The sequence below is a fragment of the Staurois parvus genome, unplaced genomic scaffold, assembly GCF_062004578.1.
Source record: "Staurois parvus isolate SC_StPar_1 unplaced genomic scaffold, SC_StPar_1.0 ptg000882l, whole genome shotgun sequence".
Taxonomy (NCBI): domain Eukaryota; kingdom Metazoa; phylum Chordata; class Amphibia; order Anura; family Ranidae; genus Staurois; species Staurois parvus.
In genome coordinates, this window is record NW_028318678.1 from 2,015,169 (window position 1) to 2,023,482 (window position 8,314).

Below are 8,314 nucleotides of genomic sequence, written 5' to 3' on the forward strand. Positions count from 1 at the left end.
CAGAATTCAGCCAGTAACCCCAGTCCTGAGATGTCTTTCCCCAGTGAGCAAGATAAATACCAAACAGAGTAGATGGCTCACTTTGGGCACTCAAAGGCGGGTGGTGGGGTTCAATTCTGGGGCAAAGAAAGAGCTCTTGAACTTAATAGGCCAATGTCCCTTTAAACATAAAATCTTCTGCGTGCTTGATGGGGCCCAAGTTGGTGCACTTTAAGAATTCAAATCCCTCTGAAAGCAAGGTACAAGTTCCTTAATAAGGGGTGAAAACAAAGGCACGGAGCTACCCCTTTAAATGGCAGGTAACTTGAACGGTACCCCTGAAACACACACAGGGGAAGATGTAGATTTAGGCAGGGATAAAAAAAAATGAGCAGCAGCCCTTTCTGTAAGCATTAACTCCTCTTGGGTCCCCAGTGGCAAACTGCCACAAGGCAGGAGCTCTTTGGTGAATGTGGACCAACTGTGGTGGAAGAAATCATGCGGCTTAGCTTGCAGAGGGCAAGACACAGCAGTGGGTGATTGGATTATGTGCAGTAACCAGTAGGCCTCAACATGTGTAAGTTGTGAACAGTGTTAGTTAAACTAGGCAGAAAGCAGCAGACTTGAGCAATGTCACTGGCAACGTGAATGGCTTGAGAATGGAACTCTCTCACCCAATCTGTGGCATAGGTCAGGTAATTGATGGTCTCTCTGCAGATGGGGGCCCCCAGTGTTCCTGTGGTTCTCCCTTCAGAGACAGGGGTGGACTGACCATTCGAGCATTTGGGCAATGCCCAAGGGCCCGGGGTCAGTAGGGGGCCCCATGAAATTCCCCTGGTACCTTTTATAGGATTTTTTGGGTGTGCTTTGAGTGTGGGCAAGAACACAGGGGCCCCATGATCCCCTATTGCCCGGGGGCCCCATGAGTTATCAGTTCAGAGATCACCCTGAATAGCAGCACTCCGGACCACCGTCCCACAGGACAGCTCAACAGACTCGTCAGCGGTGCCAGCGGTCTTTCCCCCGAAGTATAGGCATACACTCAATACTATAGGAATAAAGAGACTCGGTCCACAACCTCCTTGAATTCCTCTTTACTGAAGTTGCATAACAACAGTCAACAGGTGAATATTATTCCATCATCCATGTCTGGCCAAGTTCTAAACTCTTCCACTCTGGCAGGGATTCCTTCAGCTTTCTAACTTCCAACTATCCTGATGGTGCCCCCTCGGTGAAAAATGGAGTACTTTCCCCCAGGGCAGGGGTAGGCAACCTGCGGCTCTCTAGCTGTTGTGGAACTACATTTCCCATGAGGCATTGCAACATTACAAAACTGACAGTTACAGCTATGACTTGCAGAGGCATGATGGAACTTGTAGTCCTGCAACAGTTGGAGAGCCGCAGGTTGCCTACCCCTGCCCCAGGGCAAGCAACATGGTGGGGCTCTTATATTATAGCGGCTGAGACCCTGACTCTCCCACAAGGGTCCAAACCAGACTTCTCACTAAAACCAAGGACAGTTCTCCTATTCAGGGGTGGACTGACCATTTGGAAACTTGGGCACAGCCCGAGGGCCCGGGGTCAGTAAGGGGCCCAATGAGATGCCCCTGGTACCTTTTTCATAGGCTTTTTTGAGTTTGGGCAAGGACACAGGGGCCCCATGATCCCCTATTGCCCGGGGGCCCAATGAGTTGTCAGTCCGCCCCTGCTCCTATTCTACCCTGTGCCCTGTGTGACCCCTAGACAACATATTAGCTAAATACCTATTCCTCCCTGCCTAGTGCTAGTGGATCAACCCCTGCTGCAACCTCTCACCTTGTGACTTGTTACAAAGTTACAATGTGCAGTCTGATCATTACGGGAGAGGAGACTGAGAAATGCTTCCTCGTGCCTACAGCAGACTGATGACATTATCTCAGCCAAGTTTAACACCCCGGTCACATCGGGTGCGACTTGGCATGCAATTTGCATGACATGCGACTTGCAAATCATATGCCAAGTAGCACCCTATTGTCCGCAATTAGAGCGGTCAAAGCGGTGTGGATATGACTTGGTCGGAGCCACACCGATTTCTAAAGTAGTATATGTACTACTTTTGGTGAGATTTGCATAGACATCTGTGTCAGATGTTTTGCAAATCATACCTGAAATCGGCATCTCACCCGACTTTGAAATCGCGTGACTTCACTGTAAGTCGCACAGTTTCAATGTCGGGCTTGATGTGACTGGGGGGGTTAGGGCTTGTTAACACCAGAACGACACTCTATCATGCAGCCGCTGGTATGCACTTTGGTCAGTGCATCTGGTAGCTATTTGACACAATCGGACCCAAGACAAATTGCCTTGTCTATGCGTCGGACTGTGCTGAGAGTGGCTGCTTATGAAATCTGTAGGAAAATATTCAGTATTTGCTGGAAACTGGAAAAATATAGTTGGGAGGGGGCAGGGGCGGACTGACAACTCATGGAGCTCCCGGGCAATAGGAGATCATGGGGCCCCTGTATCCTTGCCCAAACTCAAAAAAGCCTATGAAAAAGGTACCAGGGGCATCTCATGGTGCCCCCTACTGACCCCGGGCCCTCGGGCAGCGCCCGAGTTTCCATATGGTCAGTCTGCCCCTGGGAGGGGGTCACTTTGGCCTTTTTCACCTTGGTGACTAAAGTCCTTCATGTGACACGGCCCTTGGGGTTCATTCACACAGGCGGCCTGGGGACAGGAAAAAGTAGGCAGTTGAGTCGGGTTTTTTATTTTAACACCCGACTGACTACCTAAACCAGGACATGCGTTGCTCAAAACTATACACACAGAAATGAAAAGCTCTGTTGCGTTTGGTGGACAGTACCGCCGCCAAAACCCGGCTCATCCACATGAATTGGGCCAAGCCGCAACCACCCTGCACCCATGTGCAATGCAAGCGGTTGTGGTAGAGTGGTTTGCCTTTTCGAGGGTTAAAACAGCCAGAGAGGAGGTGATAGATCAACTCCTTTTTTTTTTTTTTTTAAGTCCGCAAACATGCAACTATAAACGTAAAAACCCGTAAGTGTTCACAAAAAATGTGCAAGTGCAAAACACCACACGAAAAAGTGCACTTAGGGGTGTGCTGTGTCTAGGGGCTTGGACCGCTTACCCTGATCCCCCGGGGCACGAAGCTCCTGACGGGGACAAGGTTCCCAATTGGTCCTCCTGGCCAAAAGGCCTGGTGGACCACCGTTCCTTGTGTCCAGCCGAAGCCAGACACACAGTACTTGGTCAGGGGGCTCTCCCGAAGAAAAGCCCCCTAGGGATCAGGGGAGGAAGGAACCAAAAGGCCACACATCCTCCCCCTAGACTTCAGGGTAGGCCCGAGGACCCACACCATCCATCCGTGAAAACACACACATAAGCGAAAGAAAAATAAATGACAAACGTGGGAGGTGAAATAAATTAAATAAATAGAAAATAAAAAAAATGGTACCGTGCCAAATTGTGCACAGACCAGGCCCTGAGGCCCGTAGCAAAAATTGCCCTGGTCCTAGCCAAAAGGCGCTGTGCAAAAAGAATGTAAAAACAGTGACCATGTGCCATGTTCACACAGTGGGGTCCCACACCCAGGTGTTACTAGTGGCACCCCTGAGAGCGTCTACTCAGGGGGCACCGAGTTTGCGGACTTTCTGCCTTCTCAGCCCCTGGCCAGACCAAGGTAGATCCGTCCAAATCAGGAGGTACTGGGTCTTTCCAGTGTTCCCGGAGGAATTACTCCCAGGGCCCCAGAACGAATCATGGCGCTCCCCGGTTTCTGTCCCTCCGGTACTAGCCTTCCGGACCCCCATCATACCAGTGAGGGTACTATACAACAGCCACCCCCGCAAAGCTAGAATGGCCGGGAGCACCCCCACTGGACACTGATAAGAACAGATACTACACTTGATCTTAGCCAAAAGGCCGAGAAGTGGTGATAGATCAACTCCTAGCCACCTAATCTCTTCTGAAAATCGATCCACTGCAGATTGATTTTCAGAGGGTGGCAAGAGCTGACTCAGGTCCAGGGGTGGACTGACAACTCATGGGGCCCCCGGGCAATAGGGGATCATGAAGCCCCTGTGTCCTTGCCCAAACTCAAAAAAGCCTATGAAAAAGGTACCAGGGGCATCTCATGGGGCCCCCTACTGACCCCGGGCCCTCAAGCAGTGCCCGAGTTTCCAACTGGTCAGTCCGCCCCTGCTCAGGTCTGAATGAGCCATTCATAGGTCTGGAGGACTGCAACTGAACAACTCAAATAACAAGCTGTCATGAATATTTTTCACCGCTAGGGGGCTCCCCTGGCTTACAACTCAATTACTGCAAATTAAAAAAAAAACATGAATGTCTTCAGTCCTTTTAAAATGTGATTTTTTTTTTTTGCATGTCAATTAATTCTGAGATGTGTTTTATTACCTCCTACTTAAATCAGACTTTTCACTATTAGATATGTCTTGCAAGTTTCTGGATCTGTAACCGGTCAAATTGACGTGTTATTGAGACTATAATAAGGGGCTATTAGCTGAGTTGTGAGTACAAACACACAATGGGTGCCATCTGCTTAATAATTCATCATTTCATATGCTAATATGTCCTATTATGCTAGAAAGCAGAGGGTTTTGTTTTGTTTCTTATAAGTTTTTACACCATAATGTGAAAGTTGTTAACATTCCACATTCAGATTGGTATGCATAATGTAACAAGGACCCGCCACGAGGCCGGCAAGATGGGCCACATGAAGGTCAAAAGCTGACGCCAGCCCAAAATGAAGTTTAAATATGAACATAGATGCTTATATTTTTAAATAATTAAAATGAAAAAGATCGATGCGGCGCTCCCTTCACATCTAAAGTGAATCATGATAAATGCATGTAATATAAACACATGTGCTTGTATAATAGATGGGAATACAACCCCAAGTGTTATAGAATACAAGAAAAAGTCATCAATAAGTTACAGTAAAGCAAATAGTTCAATTCAATCAATCTGTGACAGTCCAAAGCAGGGGCGGACTGACCATTTGGAAACTCGGGCACTGCCCAAGGGCCCGGGGTCAGTAGGGGGCCCCATGAGATACCTTTGGTACCTTTTCCATAGGCTTTTTTGAGTTTGGGCAAGGACACAGGGGCCCCGTGATCCCCTATTGCCTGGGGGCCCCATGAGTTGTCAGTCCGCCCCTGGTCCAAAGATATCCTCCTTGGTGCAGCACATCCATCTTCTTCCCATATGTGATGAATTGAATCTATATTAGCCACCTTCATGCAAACATGACTCCCATCACCTGAATCATACTGCGCTCACCTCCGTAATTAGACCCGAGAACATACATTATTAGGTGTAGATGCATCTTTCCCACCCAAAAGGGGAAGTTCTGCTTTAATGCTTTGTCCCCTGCTCCCCATTAAGGATTGGCACGTTTGGGGAGTGGGGGGATGGGGGGGTGTGTGCCTTTGGGGAGCAAATGTATGTATGCAAATTTTTATTTGGTGCATTTAATTACATTTTACAACCTAAAGTGGAGCTCCACCTAAAAGGGGAAGTTCCACTTTAAAGACTGGTCCCCCGCTCCCCATTAGGATTGGCACCTTTGGGGAGCGGGTACCCCAATTTGACAGGTACCCGCTCCCACTTCCGCTGTGATCCCCTAGGCAATCGAAAGTGAAAGTTGTCCTCCCTCTCTCCCACCCCATAGTCTTCTGGGACACGTGACAGGTCCCAGAAGACTACATGGCCATTCACAAAGCGCAGCGCTACTCTCGCAGGCGCAGTGGGCACCCGGCTGTGAAGCCGCAAGCTGCCACACACTAAAAATGCCGGTGTCAGGGAGAGAAAATGGCCGGTGAAACCAGCCGTGGTGAGGACACCGCAGGACCGAGAGACAGGTAAGTGGCTGTATTTTAAAAGTCAGCAGAAACAGTTTTTGTAGCTGCTGACTTTTATTTTTTTTTTCTGCTGGAACTCCGCTTGAAGCCTAGGTTCACATTCATGCGATGCGGCACATTGTATGTGATTCACACAGGAACCGCACCGCATTCCTGTACAAATCACATGCGATTTCTGTACGGTGCAATTTGAGTCATACATTTTGTATATCTCAAATCGCACCGCGTCCACACCAGAAAAGTAGAAAGGTGCAGGACCCTTTTTTTGTCCGCACCAGAATGGGATCGCATAGGTATTCACACCCATGCAATGCTATTCTACACATCGCACCGCATTTTGCGAACTGACATTGGGGTGTCGTTAACATAAAGTACACCCGCAGCGGTTGGTATGAACGGGGTGCAATTATGATGCAGTGCGGAAATAAATACCCCCAACATTGACGTTAATGGAAGCAGTAATAACCCTCAACATTGGTGTCAGTGGATGCAATAATAACCCCCAACACTGGCACTAATTGAAGTAATAATAACCTCCAACATTGCTATCAGTAGATGCAATAATAACCCCCAACACTGGTGTCAATGGCAGTAATATTAACCCCCAACGCTGGTGTCAATGGCAGCAATATTAATCCCCAACGCTGGTGTCAATGGCAGCAATATTAACCCCCAACGCTGGTGTCAATGGCAGCAATATTAACCCCCAACGCTGGTGTCAATGGCAGTAATATTAACCCCCAACGCCGGTGTCAATGGCAGCAATATTAACCCCCAACGCTGGTGGCAATGGCAGCAATATTAACCCCCAACGCTGGTGTCAATGGCAGTAATATTAACCCCCAACGCTGGTGGCAATGGCAGCATTATTAACCCCCAACGCCGGTGTCAATGGCAGCAATATTAACCCCCAATGCTGGTGGCAATGGCAGTAATATTAACCCCCAACGCCGGTGTCAATGGCAGCAATATTAACCCCCAACGCCGGTGTCAATGGCAGTAATATTAACCCCAACGCTGGTGTCAATGGCAGCAATATTAACCCCCAACGCCGGTGTCAATGGCAGTAATATTAACCCCCAACGCTGGTGTCAATGGCAGCAATATTAACCCCCAACGCTGGTGTCAATGGCAGTAATATTAACCCCCAACGCTGGTGTCAATGGCAGTAATATTAACCCCCAACGCTGGTGTCAATGGCAGCAATATTAACCCCCAACGCCGGTGTCAATGGCAGCAATATTAACCCCCAACGCCGGTGTCAATGGCAGCAATATTAACCCCCAACGCCGGTGTCAATGGCAGTAATATTAACCGCCAGCACTGGTATCAATGGCAGCAATATTAACCGCCAGCACTGGTATCAATGGCAGCAATATTAACCCCCAACGCTGGTGTCAATGGCAGCAATATTAACCCCCAACACCGGTGTCAATGGCAGCAATATTAACCCCCAACGCCGGTGTCAATGGCAGCAATATTAACCCCCAACACTGGTGTCAATGGCAGCAATATTAACCCCCAACACTGGTGTTAATGGCAGCAATATTAACCCCCAACCCTGGTGTCAATGGCAGCAATAATAACCCTCAACATTGGTGTCAGTGGATGCAATAATAACCCCAACATTGGCACTAATTGAAGTAATAATAACCACCAACATTGCTATCTGTAGACGCAATAATAACCGCCAACACCAGTGTCAATGGCAGTAATAATAACCCCCAACACCAGTGTCAATGGCAGTAATATTAACCCTCAACACTGGTGTCAATGGCAGCAATATTAACTCCCAACACCGGTGTCAATGGCAGTAATAATAACTCCCGACATTGATGTCAGTGAATGCAATAATCACCCCCAACATTGGTGTCAGTTCTTTTAGACCCCTACACACACACACACACTGGTGGTCAAAGACAATTAAATTAAATCTCTCCACCCCCCTGCATTTGTGGGCAGTGGCACTAAAATGTAACCCTCCCAGCCACCAATGCGCTGGGAAGGGACCTAATGCAAATATGAAAAAGTAAGGTTTGCAGTATGCAGTATGTGTAAATTGGCAGCTTTTGGTAAATGCATTTCTGATTTTAAAAAGCTTTTTGGTTATTTGATTAGTTGGCTGCATTTGTTTATTTTTACGTTCTTTTATTTTCACCTTACTACTCTACAAATAACACATTTCCTGTCCTAGGGTGACAACGCTCACTTCACTGTATTGAAAGAGCAATGGTTGTACAGTCTGTACATCTGTCCAATCCTAAAGAGTTACTAAACCCACAACAGTACAATCAGTCTGTATATGCAGTAAAGCATGCTTGTTATACTCATTGTTTTCTCTGATCCTCCCCTTCTTACACAGTTCCCAATCCATCTGCAGATAGAACAGAGCATTGGGGGCAAGTTGCACATGCTCAATTTGGTGCATTGTTAGAGAGGGGTTTTTTTTCTTGGGA

General features: G+C 47.9%; 1 pseudogene; it reads right to left on the reverse strand.

Annotated features, from left to right (window-relative positions):
* Positions 1 to 3,796: 3,796 nt before the first annotated feature.
* LOC149442984 (U2 spliceosomal RNA) lies at positions 3,797 to 3,912 on the reverse strand (annotated as a pseudogene).
* Positions 3,913 to 8,314: the final 4,402 nt, after the last annotated feature.